At 40.0% G+C, this 18,441-nt stretch overlaps 1 protein-coding gene across 3 annotated transcripts in view; it reads left to right on the forward strand.

The window, feature by feature from the left end:
- Positions 1-18,441, forward strand: part of FSIP1 (fibrous sheath interacting protein 1) — a 285,720-nt gene that overhangs the window by 225,459 nt on the left and 41,820 nt on the right. The gene's annotated exons all lie outside the window — the stretch shown is intronic.

An 18,441-nucleotide genomic window follows, 5' to 3' on the forward strand; every position in this document is an offset into this window, starting at 1 on the left:
CAGACAGGGGTTGCCAGGTGGATTCTGGTTGGGGTGCATGCGGAAGTCTGTTGCCCCTCCTCTCACTTGGAAAAGAAGAGAGAAAAGCAAAAAAGGAAAAAGAAAGAAAAATTCTACCTACTTTGCATCAGATGCAGTGCTAGGCAGCTTCACACTTGATCTCATGCTCATTGCAAATTGTTAGTTGTTTGTATTCCTCACAGCTAGTTGTTAGGAGTCAGCTAGTTGTTACTGTTTCTATTTTACAGTTCAGAAATTTGAGGCTTGGAGAGGTCAAGTAATCTGCCCAAATGGAACAGCTGGGGAGTGAGTGGGCTGGGATTTCATTTAGAAACATTAGCCTCCCTCTACTACCCTATGCTGTTGTTAAGGGTATATCCTCTCCATCTGGGAGTTTCTGGGTTTTTTTTTCCCCTAAAAGATAGCACACACACAGCCTAAGGAACACTTAACTTGGGGAACTCGGCCAAATGGAGTATAAATGGCTGTGGGAAAACAACATGGAGAAGGGGTTCTGGAGACACATCTAAGATGTGCAGGAATGCCACAGATTTGCTTGGCTCGCCTAGCCCCTCATTGTGGTCCCTCTGCGCCTGCTGACGCAGTCAGCTCTGCTCCCGCTGAACTCCGTTACATCCCAAGCCTGGTCTGTGCTCTGTCCACCCCGAATGAGGGCAGGCCTCTCATCTTTGCAGTGGCTGTGCCTTAGTACCAAGTACCATACCATGACAACTTTTACACCTTGTGTTTGTATTTAGTTCTGTTTATCTTGACACTCAAACTGAAACTGACCTTGGCTTTCTCCCCTTGGCTCTGATTCTTATTCTCCCAACAGCTATGTTCCCTCTGGCCATCCCCATCAAGTGTCCTGCAGGACTCCAAGGGACTTTCTCTTTTGACTGTACCCCTTGGGCAGTGCCCTGCTGCCCCCACCCCCAGCAGTGCCAGTAGGAACCAGCTATTAAGTCTGAGTCCCAAGAATCCTGAAGCTTCCCTTTCCCTCCTGTGGCCTTGATGGTGCTGGCTGGGGTCCTGCAGCACCTGTGCCCCGCCAGCACCCTCCTGCCAGCCTTGACCAGCCTGCAGAGGCTGGGGTGGAGCGTGGGCTCTGTGCCCACCCTGTGCAGCTCAAGCTACTGCTTCCAGAGCCCTGCTGGGACTTGGAAGCTGCTGCTTATTGTGACCGTCTTGGTCTGGAGCAGCCGAGCCTGAGGCAGAAGCTTATATGCTATGCTGTTACTTGACAAAATCAACACCAGAGAAGCATTAGTGGAGGAAATAGGGGGACAAAGAAGGAGGGGGAATCTGAGAGATGTATTTTGATCTGACCACTGCTTGCTAGCGAATATTGCTAATTGTTTGATCTTGCGGGACATCTTCAGAGGGAATTCATACAAGTGACTGCATTTCAGGGCAGTCCTTCCAGGGGAAGGAAGGGAAAGGGTTTTTTATTCGTTGGCCCCTCTTCCCTCTTGGTCAAAGTCGACTCCAAGGGCAGACTTGTACTTCTTTTGCACAAACCCAGAAATGGCCAGTTGACCATCTCACACCTCATTAGCAAGTCACATCTCAGCAGCAACAGGGACGTCCTAGACGGGAGGCAAGAGGGGCAGGCTGTGCCTGTGGGTGACATAGGGGCCATGTGGTGGCATCAGCCGTGATACCTGGAGCCACAGCTGTGGGGGCAGGCGAGCCACCCCAGATTCCCTCAGCCCAGCAGCAGGCAGGTGCACAGATCTCGGTGATGGATAAACTCAATCTGGTTCTGTTGGAGCATTTTGATGTCAGTGCAGCTTGGGCCCGGGCTTGTTTGTGGTGCTAGGGCACTTCTAGTTCATTTAAGGAAATACTCAGTTTCCCTTTCCAGTTCCAAGGGTTGGGCATCATTGTGAAGGGTCCCTTGTATGGGTGGGGTTCAGCTGAGTGTTCAGTGAAGGTCCAGATAATGTTACAATAGTGAGATACTTCTCACAGCAAGAGGCAGAAGAAAAGCTGTCCTTGGAGCAGCTGATGAATGTGGCATTGATTACATGTCAAGCGCTCGTGTCTCTGGAAAGCATTAGTGCTCATGATCAGAGCCTGGAGGCCTGTCCAATTCATTAACAAGCCTGTGAGGCCCAGATACTACCTTCTAGGCTGTGTGATTGCTCCGCCTTGTTTTAGCAGCAGCAGATGAACTCCTCTGTGCACATCCTGGACGGGATGTGAGTGGTGATTACTCATGTTCCTTAACACCTTCTGGATACACTCCCTTGATCTGGCTCTAAATGAGCCCTTTGCGGGGTGTGTAACCCTGTGGGGACCACAGCACCCCCTCCACAGGCTAGCCTAGAAGGTGCACGTTGGAGATCCCGGAAACAGAGTTCTGAGGTCACCTTCTCTTCAGTTGGGAAGTTTAGGCAATGTCAAGAGAAGTAGTATTTCAAGTTCAAGAGAGGCAGCCCTGTGGGCATACAGATGTTGTCTAGGTTCTGATTATACTGAATTTTTCTAACTTGACTCATCTCCCAACTGACCTCCTATCAAAGGGCGAGGCTTGATCTGGACTCTGGCCCAGGAAAGCATTTAAATAGCTAATGGTCTTCTTGACTTCTGACCCCATCATGACTCAATTTATCTCTATAGTAAAAATTGACTTTTCAAACCAAGAGCAGGGAAGACTATGCAAATGATCTTGTAACTGTTACTATCCAGTAGACCAGCAATCTGCATAGCAGTGGGGGTTAGTTGATCTAAAAGTGACATACTGGATGTATTTCCCAGGGAATGAGGGGGGAGGGGGAGGTCCGGCCCACGTGACCAGAAAAAGTGCTCTGTCCAGACTTGCTCACCTCATTTCCAACAACCTCGTGGCCAAGCTTTGTTTTGCTTAGGAGGGTGTCGGTAGGGGTGCCTGCCTCCTTCCAGCTGTGGAGCTGGAACCCAAGCCTTGTTTCTGGGAAGGAAGTGGTAGATGTGAGAACAGGATCATTCACCCAGCTTTCTCAGAATGAGGGGAATCTGATAGAGGAGGACTTGCTGTCTCTGTTGCTAGAAACAGCAGTTGCTGGCAATTCTCAAATGATAATTTTCCCACCAAATGGAAAAGTTAGAGCCCATATCACCAGTCATCTTATCAAAGATCAAATAGTGAATTTGGTCTAGGTCTGCTCTGAGCACATCTGCATCGATCTGACTCTGTTAACAACCACAGCTGAGTTTCCTGCTCCTTTTCAAGTTGGATGAATTGAGAATCCTATATCCTACTTCTGGTTCCTCCCATCCATGCCACTCTTCCCTTGTACACTGGGGTCCCACCCATCTTGTCCTTGTAGATAGAGACAGAAATCCTGGACTCCTGATGGCTTGTAGACCAGCTCTGGCACCTGAGCAGAGAAGAACCATCACAGAATGCTCAGGGGCGCAGCAGTCTTTCACCAGGGAAACCCATCAGGCCCTGGCTCGCCCTGCTGTTCGGGAAAGATCAGTGACCTGGGCCTGGATAGTATCCTACTACACATGGTTACTGAAGCATCCAGGCCCCACACAAGAGCAGGCTTCCAATACCACCATGGCATTCACGAATTCACTTCAGAGCCACTTGCCTTGAACTACTTCACTCACTTCATATTATTCTATCCACAGATGCATCCAGCTTCTGACCTGGGGCTGACACACTTTCCTGTTTACAGCCTTGTCTCACTCTCATTCCTAATGTTTTACATATTTTCTCTGGCAATAGCCTTTGCTTCCCTTTTGACTAGAGTTCAGATTCTCCTTTGGCCAGAAGATCCCTGGCTATTCTGGGTAAAAATATGCCAACTCTTTCCTGGCACTTAGGACCATTGGTCCCTGGTGTGGCCTCCTAAGATCATTATACCTGCCAAACTTTCCTTTCTGTGATTGGGGCAACCTTAATGTAAGAACAGAATGGGAGAGAAGGAGCTGGGAAGGGAAGGATGAATAAAGCCATTCATTCTTTGAATCATTAACACCATTGATGGAGACTTTCACATGAATATCAGTCATTGTACCCCATGATTTTTAGACTTATTTAATTTCAAAGGCTACAGCAAGTGATAGGAACCTATTGAGCCTATATGAGCCTATTGGGAGCATACTGACTTGATAGTGCTGCTTTGTAGTCCAACTGAGTGTCCAACATATTGTTCTATCCACAAGTGAATACTCTCTGACAAGTAATTATGCTTTTATAGCTCAATTAACTATTCAATGAGTGCTCAGATCGAATGACTTTGGTGAAGTTTGGAAACACCTTGATTGTTAATCCTTCAGGTGGCTATCGAACTTGATTAAGTGTTAGATTCCTCCTGATAGTTATTTACTTCATAGCAATTACAGTTTAACAATGTGGTAAATTTATTTTGGAGTCCCTGCTCAGCTTATGCCTCCTTCTCTGGGAGATCTCCCTTTCCCATAGCCCTGCCAATAGCCCGGACTTGGATGACCATGTTCATACCATGTGACCCTCACTGCAGGTGACTGGACTAGTGGTGAACACATGAAACTGACATTGTCAGTTCCTAACCTGCTTGAAAATTTGAGTTAGTGAACATAGAGACCATTGCCAGTCGTTGGTGGCTGCCAGACTCTTAAGGTCATGTTGAATGAAGACCAAAGTCAATTCATGCGACATAGTCAAGCTGAGGTTGTGAGAGAGCAGAAACCATCAATGAACAGAGAAAGCTGGTTTGCAGGGAGGAGGAGGCATCAGACAGACAGTGGGTTAAGAGACCACAGGGAGTCAGAAAGAAAAGGATGAAGCATATGACTTTGGTTCCTGGTGGTTTCTCAGCCCCAAACCCCGAAGTTCTATCCTGACTTAATTTCCTGCTTGTTGGTATCCATGAGGTGACTTCTTAGATTCTACAACACTCACCTCTACCACCTGAGATATCAATAGTTTCCCAGATAAGCAAAAAGTAAAGGAATTCATTGTCTGCCTTTTTTTTTTTTAAGTAAGGATTTCTGTTCCTTATGGCTTAAAAACCTTGACTAAAATGAATTGCTATTTAGGTGTTGCCAGCAGTGGCTGCAACACAGAGTTGTAAACTTGTATCTTGGTAATTAAGCAAAGGGTGGAATGCTTTCTAGTTGCTTATTTTGAAGTAGAACTTGATGTCATTGAGAGCTATTTATATCTATACTCTTGTTAAACATTTAGGACATTCTGGCTTTCCACCCTTTTCTCATTTGTGATAATCATATTGGCTTTATAGGACGGGTTCTTAGGAACTCAGCATTTGTGGGAAAAAAAACCCCACCCAACATTTAAACATAAGCTTACATCAAAGGACAAGATTGCCTCTGCTAGTTTATAGTGGTGAACTTTCTGATTATCTGCACCAGAGACATAATCTTAATTGCCTTGTCAATAAATTTAGTGCCCAAATAACTGGAGATCTTCATGGCTAGGGAAACTCCAGATATATAACATAGGAGGGGAGGCATTGATGAGGGTTAGGTAGTCTATAGTTTGTGATCCATCTCCAGCAATTGCAAGTTAAACTCCTCATCAGATTTAGCTCCTACACCAATCTGGCATTTGGTATTTTTCTGGGTGGAGAAGTGTACGCAGTATGCACACTGGGAATGGAACTGGGATTGAATTTTTTCTTTTTTATTCCTGCACTAAACCAAAAGAGAAGGCACTATGTAAGTTTGCATGAGACACTAAGCCAGTCTGAGTAATAAAAACTAAAGTGAAGTGAAATACTCTACAGCAAGGGTTTTTATAACTGAGAGAGGAGACAGAAAAATGAATATCAGTTGGAGAAGGATATTTAGAGAATGGTAGCCAGAGAACTCATTTATAGTAAGAGGCTATTATAGCCAAATAGTTAGGCCCACACACTCAGGACCCAGACCTAGATTTAAATCCCAGGTCCACCCTGTGGCAGCCATAGGGTCATGGACAGGTTACTTAAGTTCTCGGTTTCTTCATCTATACAGGGGGAATAACAATTTGACCTACCTCATAGGTTTTCTGTGGAGATGAAAGCAATTGAGACATGTAATATGCGCCAGAATAGGTGGTTAATAAATGTATGTTATTACTCTTTTGTAAGATATCACCTAATGTGCCAAAAAGATTAGCCAAATACAGGAGAAATAACGCTAGAAGCGTTCTATATATTTTCCCTGATGAGAAAATCCAATACATTTACTCTTTGACTATGGAGTGTGTGTGTGTTTTGGCTAAAAGAAGAAAGAAGGTCCCTAAAAAGGCTAATAAAATGAAGATGGGTTTTCATATATGGAGAGAAAATAGATTGGGTTCTTGTCTGGGAAAATGAAGACTGAGATGCACTATGTTGAATTTTATGAAGGACAGGAATAGCATGAATAAGAACTTGTTTATGAAACACGGGTAAATTAGAACTGGCGTGAAAAATACATACTTTGAGGTGAATGCTTGAACAGATGCTCACTTGACTGTGCGTGCACAGTGAGTCGTTCAGTTATGAGCTCACTTGCTCGGGAGTTTCAAAGCAATCTGGATGAAGGCTATGTGTTATAGCCCCTTAACTATCAAGGGTAGTTAGGGATGTTTGTGATAAAGTCCTAGTTTAGTCCAGTTCATCATATGTACAAACTTATAATAATGTAGTACTTAACCATTTCAAACACTGTTCAACCTCAATTCGATTCCCACAACAGTGATTTGCTGAGTTCATATTGTGGTCAAGGCTCTGCAGGGAATCAAAAGGTGAGAAGGATGACTTGTGTTGAGGGTTCTGGTCTATTGAATATATTGTCACCCGGAAACATTATAATTAATTAAATTTAATTTGAGGGCTTATTATAGTTGCTTCACTTTTTCTTATAACATTTTGAGACCAGAGACTATTTATTTATTTATTTATTTTTGAGTTCAGGATTAATATATTGTGAAGAAATTAAAGAAAAACTTCACTTTTTTAGTACGGTTTTCATAAATTCTGCTTAAGTGGCATTCTAATGTGGATAGAACAGCTTATCCTTATACTGCACTTTTTATTTTAGAATATTTATTCATAAAAAAGGATTTTATAGCTAGAAGTAAATTTAGAGGTCATCTTTTTCAAGTCTTCATTTCCCAGCTGAAGGAAACGGGTTTCTTAGGTGATGCGCACGAGGTGGCAAAGCTTGGACCAAAGCCCAGGTTCTAGGCTGTGTTTCTTTTCCCATCAGGCTTCTTTCCCCAGAGGGTCGGGGTGATTGCAGTTGAGCTTATTTCTGTGTCTGCAGAGATGGCAGATGTGTTAGGCTTTATCTTGGAGCACCCTGAAGCAGATTTGCTATGAAGCCACTGAAGGCCCCTCACTTTTTTTTTGGTGCCAATTTGAAATGGTTTTATTTAAGATATTGCATTTTCCACTTTATAATACAGTGCTTACACAGTGCATGATTTCCTTTCCCTGAGCACATAATCCATATTCAAATATCAAAGATGCCCAGTTATTTACTGTACGTCTGTTCAACTTTTAAAACTGCCACGGAATTTGCTACAAATTTGGGTCCTTCAGTATTTTGTGTGGAATAATGCTAAATCTGTGCTCAAGGTTGGCTTAATCAACCTCTTTGATGGTGGGCCCAGCAGAGGCATTACTGACGGAGGGTTCCACCACCAGGGAAGCCCCCAGGCATTCCTCCTGGCATGCCTCTTACGCTCTGGTGCAGCTTGGTTTTGATGGGGCTTTTCCAAATCTTTCTGCTGATGTTCAAATTCTTCCTTCTCTGCAGTCGGGTTCTCATCAAGCCAGCTGATGAGTTCATTGCGCTTGTCAGAAATCTTCTGTTTGTCCTCATCATTGATCCTGCCTTAAAGTTTTTCATCTTTGATAGTTGCTTTCATGTTGAACGCGTAGGATTCAAGTGAATTCTTAGAAGATACTTGTCCTGCTGCTCTTCTTCTTCAGCTTTGTACTCAGCTTCCTGGATCACGGACTCAATCTCTTCCTCACTCAGTTAGTGATGAGATTCTATAATAGTTATCTTTTCTTGTACTCTTATCTAGGGCAGTGACATCAGTATAGATAGTAACTTCAGTCTGAGGAACACTGTGAGGTGCAGGAAGTATGCCCGTGAGTTCAAACTTGCCAAGCAGGTGGTTATCCTTGGTCATGGCATGCTCACCTTCATAGACCTGAATGAGTACACGAGGCCGCTTGTCGGGGTGTGTGCTGAAGGTCTGTGTCTGCTTGGTGGGAATGGTAGCATTGCACTTGATGAGGACAGTCATGACTCCACCAGCAGTCTCAGTGCCAAGGGAAAGAGGAGTGACATCCAGGGACAGCAAATCTTAAACATTTTCAGATTTGTCTCCAAATAAGATGGCTGCTTGGACAGCTGCACCATAAACAACAGTCTCATTAGGTTGATGCTCTGATTCCACTCTTCTCCATTGAAGAAGTCCTTTAGGAGTTTCTGGATCTTGGGGGTAAAGGTAGAACCACCCAACAGGACAATATCATGATCTGAGACTTGTCAAGCTTGGCATCCCGAAGAAAACCCTTTACTTGTATGAGCCTCAAGTGGGAAGGGAAGCCAGGTTGCATTCAGGAAACATTTATGTATAAACATTTCTGGTAAATGGCCTCAAGAGATAGTGTAAGAAATGGACTTGACTTTCTAAGGCTCCAGTAATTTGTTGTGAATTTTTCAACTTCCAAAAAAAAAAAAACAAAACACCCCACAAAAAGCCTTGCTTTTTACCTATTTTCTATTTGTAATTTTATATTCATTTTCTTACTCTCCCTTGCTCCAAGATTATATTAATTTCATTCTCCATGAATCTGCTTCTGATGCCCAAAGATATAATTGGTTGGGAATTTTCATTTAATATTTCAGATTTTTATTTTTAAATTAATTTTTATTAAAAATTGAATACATATAAATTAATTTATTTTAAAATTTTAAGTTAATTTTAATTTTTATTATAGTAATAAAATAATTAAAGATAAGTTGTGATGAGATATTTTAAACAAAAATGGCAGCTCCTTGCCCCATCCTTCCCCATCTTTTCACTTGTTCTCCAGAGTCTTAGTTTATTCTCCAGAGTCAACCACTTTTCATTACTTTAGCTTTCTCTCCTACTATTTGCCTCTATTGTTTTATAATAACTTGTTTTATTAACTTATCAGTTTTTATCAATTTTCAATGATATTTAATTTTATATTAATAATATTATATTATTATATCAATTATATATTGACTTCCTATGATAGTAGCTAATAATTTAACTTTGTTATTCCAAACATCCTTTTTCTCTCCTCTCATTTTTCCAAAATAGTATATGATAATTTTTAGTTACCTCAGTTATTATTATTCATATTATGATGACTATGTAAATATTATTTGAAGCAAAAGCAAGTAGTATCCTATGGTATCCTTTCTTGTACAACTTTTTGTTTGTCTTAGAGTTAATAATTGTCTATTTTTTTTGCTTAAATTTCTATTACCTCTCTGAAACACTACCTCTCCTTTCTTTTTATATAGCTTTTTGTTCACAGAGTTCATAATTTTTTTTTGCTTTTACTTAATTTTCTGATTATCAGGTATATACATCATCAGAACTGTCAACTATCTTATCATATCTTTTGTGGAAGTGGTCAAACATATCAGATAATCTACCAGTTGTCTCCTCCATACTCCCCCACCCCCAGACCTCCTTCCATAGTTCTTCATACTCTTGCTGCAGTATGGACTTAATTTTTTTTTTTTTTAGTATCTGGAAATTTTTTTAAAATTCATTTTTAGAGAGGAGAGAGACAGAGAGGGAGAGAGAGGAGAGAGAGACAGAGAGAGAGAAGGGGGGAGGAGCTGGAAGCATCAACTCCCATATGTGCCTTGACCAGGCAAGCCCAGGGTTTCGAACCGGTGACCTCAGCATTTCCAGGTCTACGCTTTATCCACTGCGCCACCAAGGTCAGGCCAGTATCTGGAAATTTTATATGATAAAGCCTAGTGAGCATGTTTGGTGAGGATGACACTCAGTGGACGCTTTCTAAATTCTAGGGAATTGTCTAGTCATTATAAACTATTTTATGAAACTATTTAAAATAGTTTATATAACTTTTGAGAGCATATTTTTTTAAATAAATTTTTATTAATGGTAATGGGATGACATTAATAAATCAGGGTACATATATTCAAAGAAACATGTCTAGGTTATTTTGTCATTAAATTATGTTGCATACCCCTCACCCAAAGTCAGATTGTCCTCCGCCACCCTCTATGTAGTTCTCTGTGCCCCTCCCCTCCCCCTAACTCTCTCCCTCCCTCCCTCCCTTCCATGTCCTCCCTCCCCCCACCCCTGGTAACCACCACACTCTTGTCCATGTCTCTTAGTCTCATTTTTATGTTCCACCAATGTATGGAATCATGTAGTTCTTGTTTTTTTCTGATTTACTTATTTCACTCCTTATAATGTTATCAAGATCCCACCATTTTGCTGTAAATGATCTGATGTCATCATTTCTTATGGCTGAATAGTATTCCATAGTGTATATGTGCCACATCTTCTTTATCCAGTCTTCTATTGAAGGGCTTTTTGGTTGTTTCCATGTCTTGGCCACTGTGAACAGTGCTGCAATGAACATGGGGCTACATGTGTCTTCACGTATCAATGTTTCTGAGGTTTTGGGGTATATACCCAGTAGAGAGATTGCTGGGTCATAAGGTAGTTCTATTTTCAGTTTTTTGAGGAACCACCATACTTTCCTCCATAATGATTGTACTACTTTACAGTCCCACCAACAGTGAATGAGGGTTCCTTTTTCTCCACAGCCTCTCCAACATTTGCTATTACCTGTCTTGTTGATAATAGCTAATCTAACAGGAGTGAGGTGGTATCTCATTGTAGTTTTGATTTGCATTTCTCTAATAACTAATGAAGCTGAGCATCTTTTCATATATCTGTTGGCCATTTGTATCTCTTCCTGGGAGAAGTGTCTGTTCATGTCTTCTTCCCATTTTTTTATTGGATTGTTTGTTTGTTTGTTGTTGAGTTTTATGAGTTCTTTGTAAATTTTGGATATTAGGCCCTTATCTGAGCTGTTGTTTGAAAATATCATTTCCCATTTAGTTGGCTGTCTGTTTATTTTTATATCAGTTTCTCTTGCTGAGCAAAAACTTTTTATTCTGATGTAGTCCCATTCATTTATCTTTGCCTTCACTTCTCTTGCCATTGGAGTCAAGTTCATAAAATGTTCTTTAAAACCCAGGTCCATGAGTTGAGTACCTATGTCTTCTTCTATGTACTTTATTGTTTCAGGTCTTATATTTAGGTCTTTGATCCATTTTGAATTAATTTTAGTACACGGGGACAGGCTGTAGTCGAGTTTCATTCTTTTGCATGTGGCTTTCCAGTTTTCCCAACACCATTTGTTGAAGAGGCTTTCTTTTCTCCATTGTGTGTTGTTGGCCCCTTTATCAAAGATTATTTGACCATATATATGTGGTTTTATTTCTGGGCTTTCTATTCTGTTCCATTGGTCTGAGTGTCTATTTTTCTGCCAATACCATGCTGTTTTGATTATCGTGGCCCTATAATATAGTTTAAAGTCAGGTATTGTAATGCCCCCAGCTTCATTCTTTTTCCTTAGGATTGTTTTGGCTATTCGGGGTTTTTTATAGTTCCATATAAATCTGATGATTTTTTGTTCCATTTCTTTAAAAAATCTCATAGGGATTTTGATGGGAATTGCATTAAATTTGTATATTGCTTTGGGTAATATGGCCATTTTGATTATATTTATTCTTCCTATCCAAGAACAAGGAATATTTTTCCATCTCATTGTATCTTTTTCGATTTCCCTTAACAATGCTTTGTAATTTTCATTATATAGGTCCTTTACATTCTTTGTTATGTTTATTCCTGGGTATTTTATTTTTTTTGTAGCAATCGTGAAGGGGATTATTTTTTTGAGTTCGTTTTCTAATATTTCATTGTTGGCATATAGAAAGGCTATGGACTTTTGTATGTTAATTTTGTATCCTGCGACCTTACTGTATTGATTTATTGTTTCTAATAATCTTTTTGTGGAGTCCTTCGGGTTTTCGATGTATAGGATCATATCATCAGCAAAAAGTGATACCTTTACTTCTTCTTTTCCGATATGGATGCCTTTTATTTCTTTGTCTTGTCTGATTGCTCTGGCCAGAACTTCTAGCACCACATTAAATAAGAGTGGAGAGAGTGGACAACCCTGTCTTGTTCCTGATTTAAGGTAGAAAGTCCTCAGTTTTATGCCGTTTAATAGGATGTTGGCTGATGGTTTATCATATATGGCTTTTATCATGTTGAGATATTTTCCTTCTATACCCATTTTGTTGAGAGTCTTAAACATAAAATTGTGTTGTATTTTATCAAAAGCCTTTTCTGCATCTATTGATAAGATCATGTGGTTTTTGTTCTTTGTTTTGTTGATATGGTGTATTACGTTAACCGTTTTGCGTATGTTGAACCATCCTTGAGATTCTGGGATGAATCCCACTTGATCATGATGTATTATTTTTTTAATATGTTGTTGTATTCGGTTTGCCAGTATTTTGTTTAGTATTTTAGCATCTGTATTCATTAGAGATATTGGTCTGTAGTTTTCTTTCTTTGTGCCATCCTTGCCAGGTTTTGGTATGAGGGTTATGTTGGCCTCATAAAATGTGTTTGGAAGTATTGCTTCTTCTTCAATTTTTTGGAAGACCTTGAGTAGAATAGGAACCAAGTCTTCTTTGAATGTTTGATAGAATTCACTAGTATAACCGTCTGGGCCTGGGCTTTTATTTTTGGGGAGGTTTTTAATAGTTTTTTCTATTTCCTCCCTGCAGATTGGTCTGTTTAGGCTTTCTGCTTCTTCATGACTCAGTCTAGGAAGGTTGTATTGTTCTAGGAATTTATCCATTTCTTCTAGATTGTTGTATTTGGTGGCATATAATTTTTCATAGTATTCTACAATAATTCTTTGTATATCTATGATGTCTGTGGTGATCTCTCCTCTTTCATTTTGGATTTATTTATTTGAGTCCTGTGCCTTTTTTCCTTGGTGAGTCTTGCCAAGGGTTTGTCAATTTTGTTGATCTTTTCAAAGAACCAGCTCCTTGTTTTATTGATTTTTTTCTATAGTTTTTCTGTTCTCTATTTCATTTATTTCTGCTCTGATTTTTATTATCTCCTTTCTTCGGCTGGTTTTGGGTTGTCTTTGTTCTTCTTTTTCTAGTTCCTTAAGGTGTGAAGTTAAGTGGTTTACTTCGGCTCTCTCTTGTTTGTTCATATAGGCCTGAAGTGATATGAACTTTCCTCTTATTACTGCTTTTGCTGCATCCCAGAGATTCTGATATGTCATATTTTCATTTTCATTTGTCTGTATATATCTTTTGATCTCTGCGCTTATTTCTTCTTTGACCCATTCATTTTTTAGAAGTATGTTGTTTAGTTTCCACAATTTTGTGGGTTTCCCCCCCTCTTTTTTGCAGTTGAATTCTAGTTTCAAGGCTTTATGATCAGAAAATATGCTTGGTACAATTTCAATTTTTCTAAATTTGCTGATATTGTCTTTGTGGCCCAACATATGGTCAATTCTTGAGAATGTTCCATGTACACTAGAGAAAAATGTATACTCTGTCGCTTTGGGATGAAGTGTCCTGTAGATGTCTATCATATCCAGGTGTTCTAGTATTTCATTTAAGGCCACTATGTCTTTGTTGATTCTCTGTTTGGATGACCGATCTAGAGCCGTCAGCGGTGTATTGAGGTCTCCAAGTATGATTGTATTTTTGTTAGTTTTTGTTTTAAGGTCAATAAGTAGCTGTCTTATATATTTTGGTGCTCCTTGGTTTGGTGCATATATATTAAGGATTGTTATGTCTTCTTGATTCAACTTCCCCTTAATCATTATGAAATGACCATTTTTGTCTCTGAGTACTTTTTCTGTCTTGTAGTCAGCATTATTAGATATGAGTATTGCTACACCTGCTTTTTTTGGGTGTTGTTTGCTTGGAGTATTGTTTTCCAGCCTTTCACTTTGAATTTGTTTTTATCCTTGTTGCTTAGATGTGTTTCTTGTAGGCAGCATATAGTTGGATTTTCTTTTTAAATCCATTCTGCTACTCTGTGTCTTTTTATTGGTAAGTTTAATCCATTTACATTTAGTGTAATTATTGACACTTGTGGGTTCCCTACTGCCATTTTATAAATTGCTTTCTGTTAGTTTTGTATCTAGTTTGATTCTTCTCTTTTGTTTTTCTATCATTTGTTTTTGTTTGTTTGTGTTCCATACTTCTTTCCTCTGTTGCTACCTTTTTTAAGTCAAGTGTTTTTGTGGTGGTTTTTTCAAGGGTGGTTACCATTAAGTAATGAAAAGGGTACCTACCATATTCATTGTAGTACCCTATCTTATAAGTATTTCTGCACTTCATCGTCCTTTGCTACTGTTAATCTCCATCCTCTTCCCCCTTTTTTCCTTTGTTGTCACAGTTTAAGTTTGGTTTTATTGTGTTTTTGGTGGAGCTGTTACTTGTGGTGTTGTTTTCTTTTGTTCTTTGAATCTGGTTGGAAAACCCCCTTTAGTATTTCCTGGAGTGGGGGCTTTCTGTTGATAAATTCTCTCATCTTTTCTGTATTTGTGAATGTTTTTATATCTCCTTCATACTTGAAGGATAGCTTTGATGGGTATAGTATTCTTGGCTGAAAGTTCCTCTCTTTCAGGGCTTTAAATATTGGGGTCCACTCTCTTCTAGCTTGTAGAGTTTCTGCTGAGAAATCTGATGATAATCTAATAGGCCTTCCTTTATATGTTGTACTCTTCTTTTCCCTGGCTGCCTTGAGAATTTTTTCTTTGTCATTGGTTTGTGTCATCTTTATTATGATGTGCCTTGGAGTAGGTTTGTTGTGGTTAAGAAAACTCGGTGTTCTGTTTGCTTCTTGAATTTGAGGCTTTAGTTCTTTCCACAGGCTTGGGAAGTTCTCGTCTATTATTTGTTTGAGTATATTCTCCATTCCATTTTCTTTCTCTTCTCCCTCTGATATACCTATTATTCTTATGTTATTCTTTCTGATGGAGTCAGACAATTCCTGTAGGGCTTTCTCGTTTTTTATTATTTTTGAGTCTCTTTCTTCTTCTCTCTGTTGTGCCTCAAGTTGTTTGTCTTCTATTTCACTAATCCTATCTTCAATCTGGGCTGTTCTGTTAGCTAAGCTTGTTACCTCGTTTTTCAGCTCGTGAATTGAGTTTTTCATTTCTGTTTGATTTGATTTTATAATTTCAATTTCCTTGGTAATATATTCTTTGTGTTCATTGAGTTGTTTTCTGATCTCCCTATATTGCCTTTCTGTGTTTTCTTGTATATCTCTGAATATTTTTAAGATTTCTATTTTAAATTCTCTATCATTTAGCTCCAAGGTTTCCAATATGTTAAGTCTTTTCTCCATAGATTTTTCCACATCTATTTGTGTTACCTCTCTTTCTTTTGTTTCCATAATATTCGATTTCCTCTTTCTTATCGGCATCTGAGGGTGGTCTTGTTGATAGCACTAATTAGAATTAATAAAGAGTAAAAAGTAAAAAAAAAAAAAAAAAAAAGGTAAAATACCCCACAAAAAAAAAGTAATAATTTATTATTTCCCCCTTTTTTTCTTTCTTTTCTTTCCCTCCTCTCCCCTCCTCAGGGAAATATTGTGCCTATAATGGAGGGGTGAACAGTTCAAGGGGCAAAAAAAAGGGAGTAGGGACCTATTAAATGCAAAAAAAAAAAAAAAAAGGAAGAAAATATTAGACAAGCATAAGATGATTTGCTTGTAAGTGATGGTCAACTAAGAGATATAATGAGAGGGATAAAAGGGAACCAGAAAAAAGGACCAAAAAAGAATAATAAGAAAAAAAATAAAAATAATAAGTAAAAATCTGTTGTATTAAGTGGAGTGAAGACTAAATACAATGGAGACCTTGGGTTGGGAGGACCCAAAATGCCACAAAAATAAACAAACAAGAAAAAAATAAAAACAAAAGCAAAAAAGAAAAATAAAGCCAAAAAAAGCCTTGAGTCCCAAATTAACTAATTTGTTCGTGATTGAGGATTAAATGGGAGGAAAGTAAAATGAGAGAAGAAAAAACAAATAGAAAGGAAAAAATAAGAAAAAGAGAAAAACGAAGGAAGAAATAAAAAAGGAAAAGAAAAAAAACAAAATAAAGCAAAACAAACAAACAAAAAAGAAAAGAGGAGAGAGTGAGAGTTAAGTATTTTGGAGTATAACCTTAAAGGAGGGTGAGGATGAAGAAGAGAAATAAAATGTAACACTCATGGGTAGTGTAGTTCAAGAAAAGGGAAGCATAAGATGGGCAGAGAATAGAAGGACCGAGGTGGAGGAAATAAAGGCAATAAGATAGAAGAAACAAACAACAAGAAAAAAAAATTAGTGGAACAAGTTGTAAAGTCTGTGGATTTTTCTTGATTTTGAGAGGTTAACTTCTTCCTTTTTCTTTTCTCTCCCTCTTCCTGGTCGGTGACTCTGTACCCCAGGCTCTGCCCCTGTGTCACACTTAGGTAGGGATTTGCAGTTGATGGGATTCTATGGCAATGTCATATAATTGGCTTTAGTCTTGCTGGTAGTCAAGGCTTGTTGGCGTTTGCAGGGTCCAACGATGAGAGAGTTTGCTTTCCTGGGTTCTCTCTCCTAGTCCCCCCTTTCTGAATTAGCAGCCTGGTGATCCAGCTATAAGGCTGCAACTGCTTCTGCCTGGGGAGTAAGAGGCTCAAAGAGCTGGGAAATCCCCACTCTATCCCCACTCAGTGCAAGGCTTTGGGAAAGGCTCTGAGAGTCAGGGCCTCCAGTGTAATCAGGCGGGGGTGGGAGTCAATTGTTGTCAAGGTGACTGTTCAGCGCCTATCATTCAGTTGGACCTCTCAACCCAGGCTTTCCACACTTTGTAGCCTGTTTTTGCTGGGAAGAAGAGGCACTAGTCTCTGCTTGCAACTAATGTAGTATAGATCTTATTATCTGCCAAGTCCTTCTTGTTAGCGTTTATCCCTGAATATGGAGGCTCTATCAATCAGAAGTTGCCCCCGCCCCTTTATCAAGAGGCACTAAAAAATATCACACCTCTTGTCTTGGGTCGCTGAACTGAGAGAGATCTTATCAATTAGAACCGAGGGTGCGCAGATTTCATGGGTTAAGCTAATTTCAGTGATTGGGTCGCAGCTGTGCTCCCGAAGGTATTTTAGGCTGCCTGCACGCGCCCCTCCCCCAACGCTTGATTGTTAGCTTGAATGGCTGGGTGAGGTGCCCCGCCCACGGAGAGAATCTCCCAAGTAGGTAAGACCACCCTGGTGCCTCTCCCGCTTGCCCTGCCGCTGGCGGCTGGATCGCACCAGGCGCAGAATAATGGGGCACCCTGGGTGTGCGGGCCAGTAGGGCGCTCTGGGCGTGTGGAATGCCCAGGGCACGCGCGCAAATGGGGTGCTCCGGGCACCGGTGGCTGGCGACTCTCACTCGCAGTGTGCGGGCCGCTGGGAACGTTAGCGGTGCTCGCTCTGCAACCGGACCGGGCGTGCCGCCGGCTGCTCGCTGCTTCTGAGTGTGGGCGGTGCTCTTTCTGCAACCCTACCGGGCGCACGGCTGCTCCTGAGTGTGGGCTGACTCACCACAGGTGCACAACCTCGCGGCTTGAATGAATGTCCCTGCGGTAGCTTCCTCCACACCCTCGTCTCTCAGATTCAAGTGATAACAGTCCTTTCGCTATCAGTTTGTGTGGAACTCCGGAATGCTCCGAGGATAAATTTTTCTGTTTCTAGTTGATAAATTTGTTGTGATTTAGGGGAGAGCTGTTGGACGCGCTGCTCACAGCGCCATTTCCGTGACGTCACTCAAGAGCATATTTTAAGTATCAGTACCATTCAATGACTGCTCTTTTAGTCGACTATATTTACGTAATAAGGTAGAGGGAGTACTCCTAATAATGGATAAAGTACCACATCTGGATTTCTGAAATGTCTAGTGATTCAATGTCGGATTTGTGAATGCATAATTCAATTTCTATTTTTGACCTTAGAGTGAATTACATGAATTTTGAATCCCAGATAATTATTAATAGTATATTTCAGATAATTTCTTATTACTCTCAAACTCATAATGACACTGCCACTATGAGAATTCGTTTTAAATGAAAAAATATGATATAGCTGAAATGCATGGCACAAAATTTATTTTTTGTTAGCTTCATGAAAAGCGTTTCACAATAATGAGGACTTGACTATACTAGTTCCAATAATATATAGTATTCCTCCCCAGTATTTTACATATGCAGAATATTTGGTTACTTCTTACTATGTACCACAAAGTAAGCCAATAGCATTGTTTTACTTTGCTGAAGTAGAAATTAAGGCCATTGCAATTAATGGTTAGGTTTTTTTTCTTTTCTTTTTTTCTTTTTTAGTGATAGAGAGACAGGAAGAGAGAGAGATGAA

This window comes from Saccopteryx bilineata, chromosome 4 (genome assembly GCF_036850765.1).
Source record: "Saccopteryx bilineata isolate mSacBil1 chromosome 4, mSacBil1_pri_phased_curated, whole genome shotgun sequence".
Lineage (NCBI taxonomy): Eukaryota > Metazoa > Chordata > Mammalia > Chiroptera > Emballonuridae > Saccopteryx > Saccopteryx bilineata.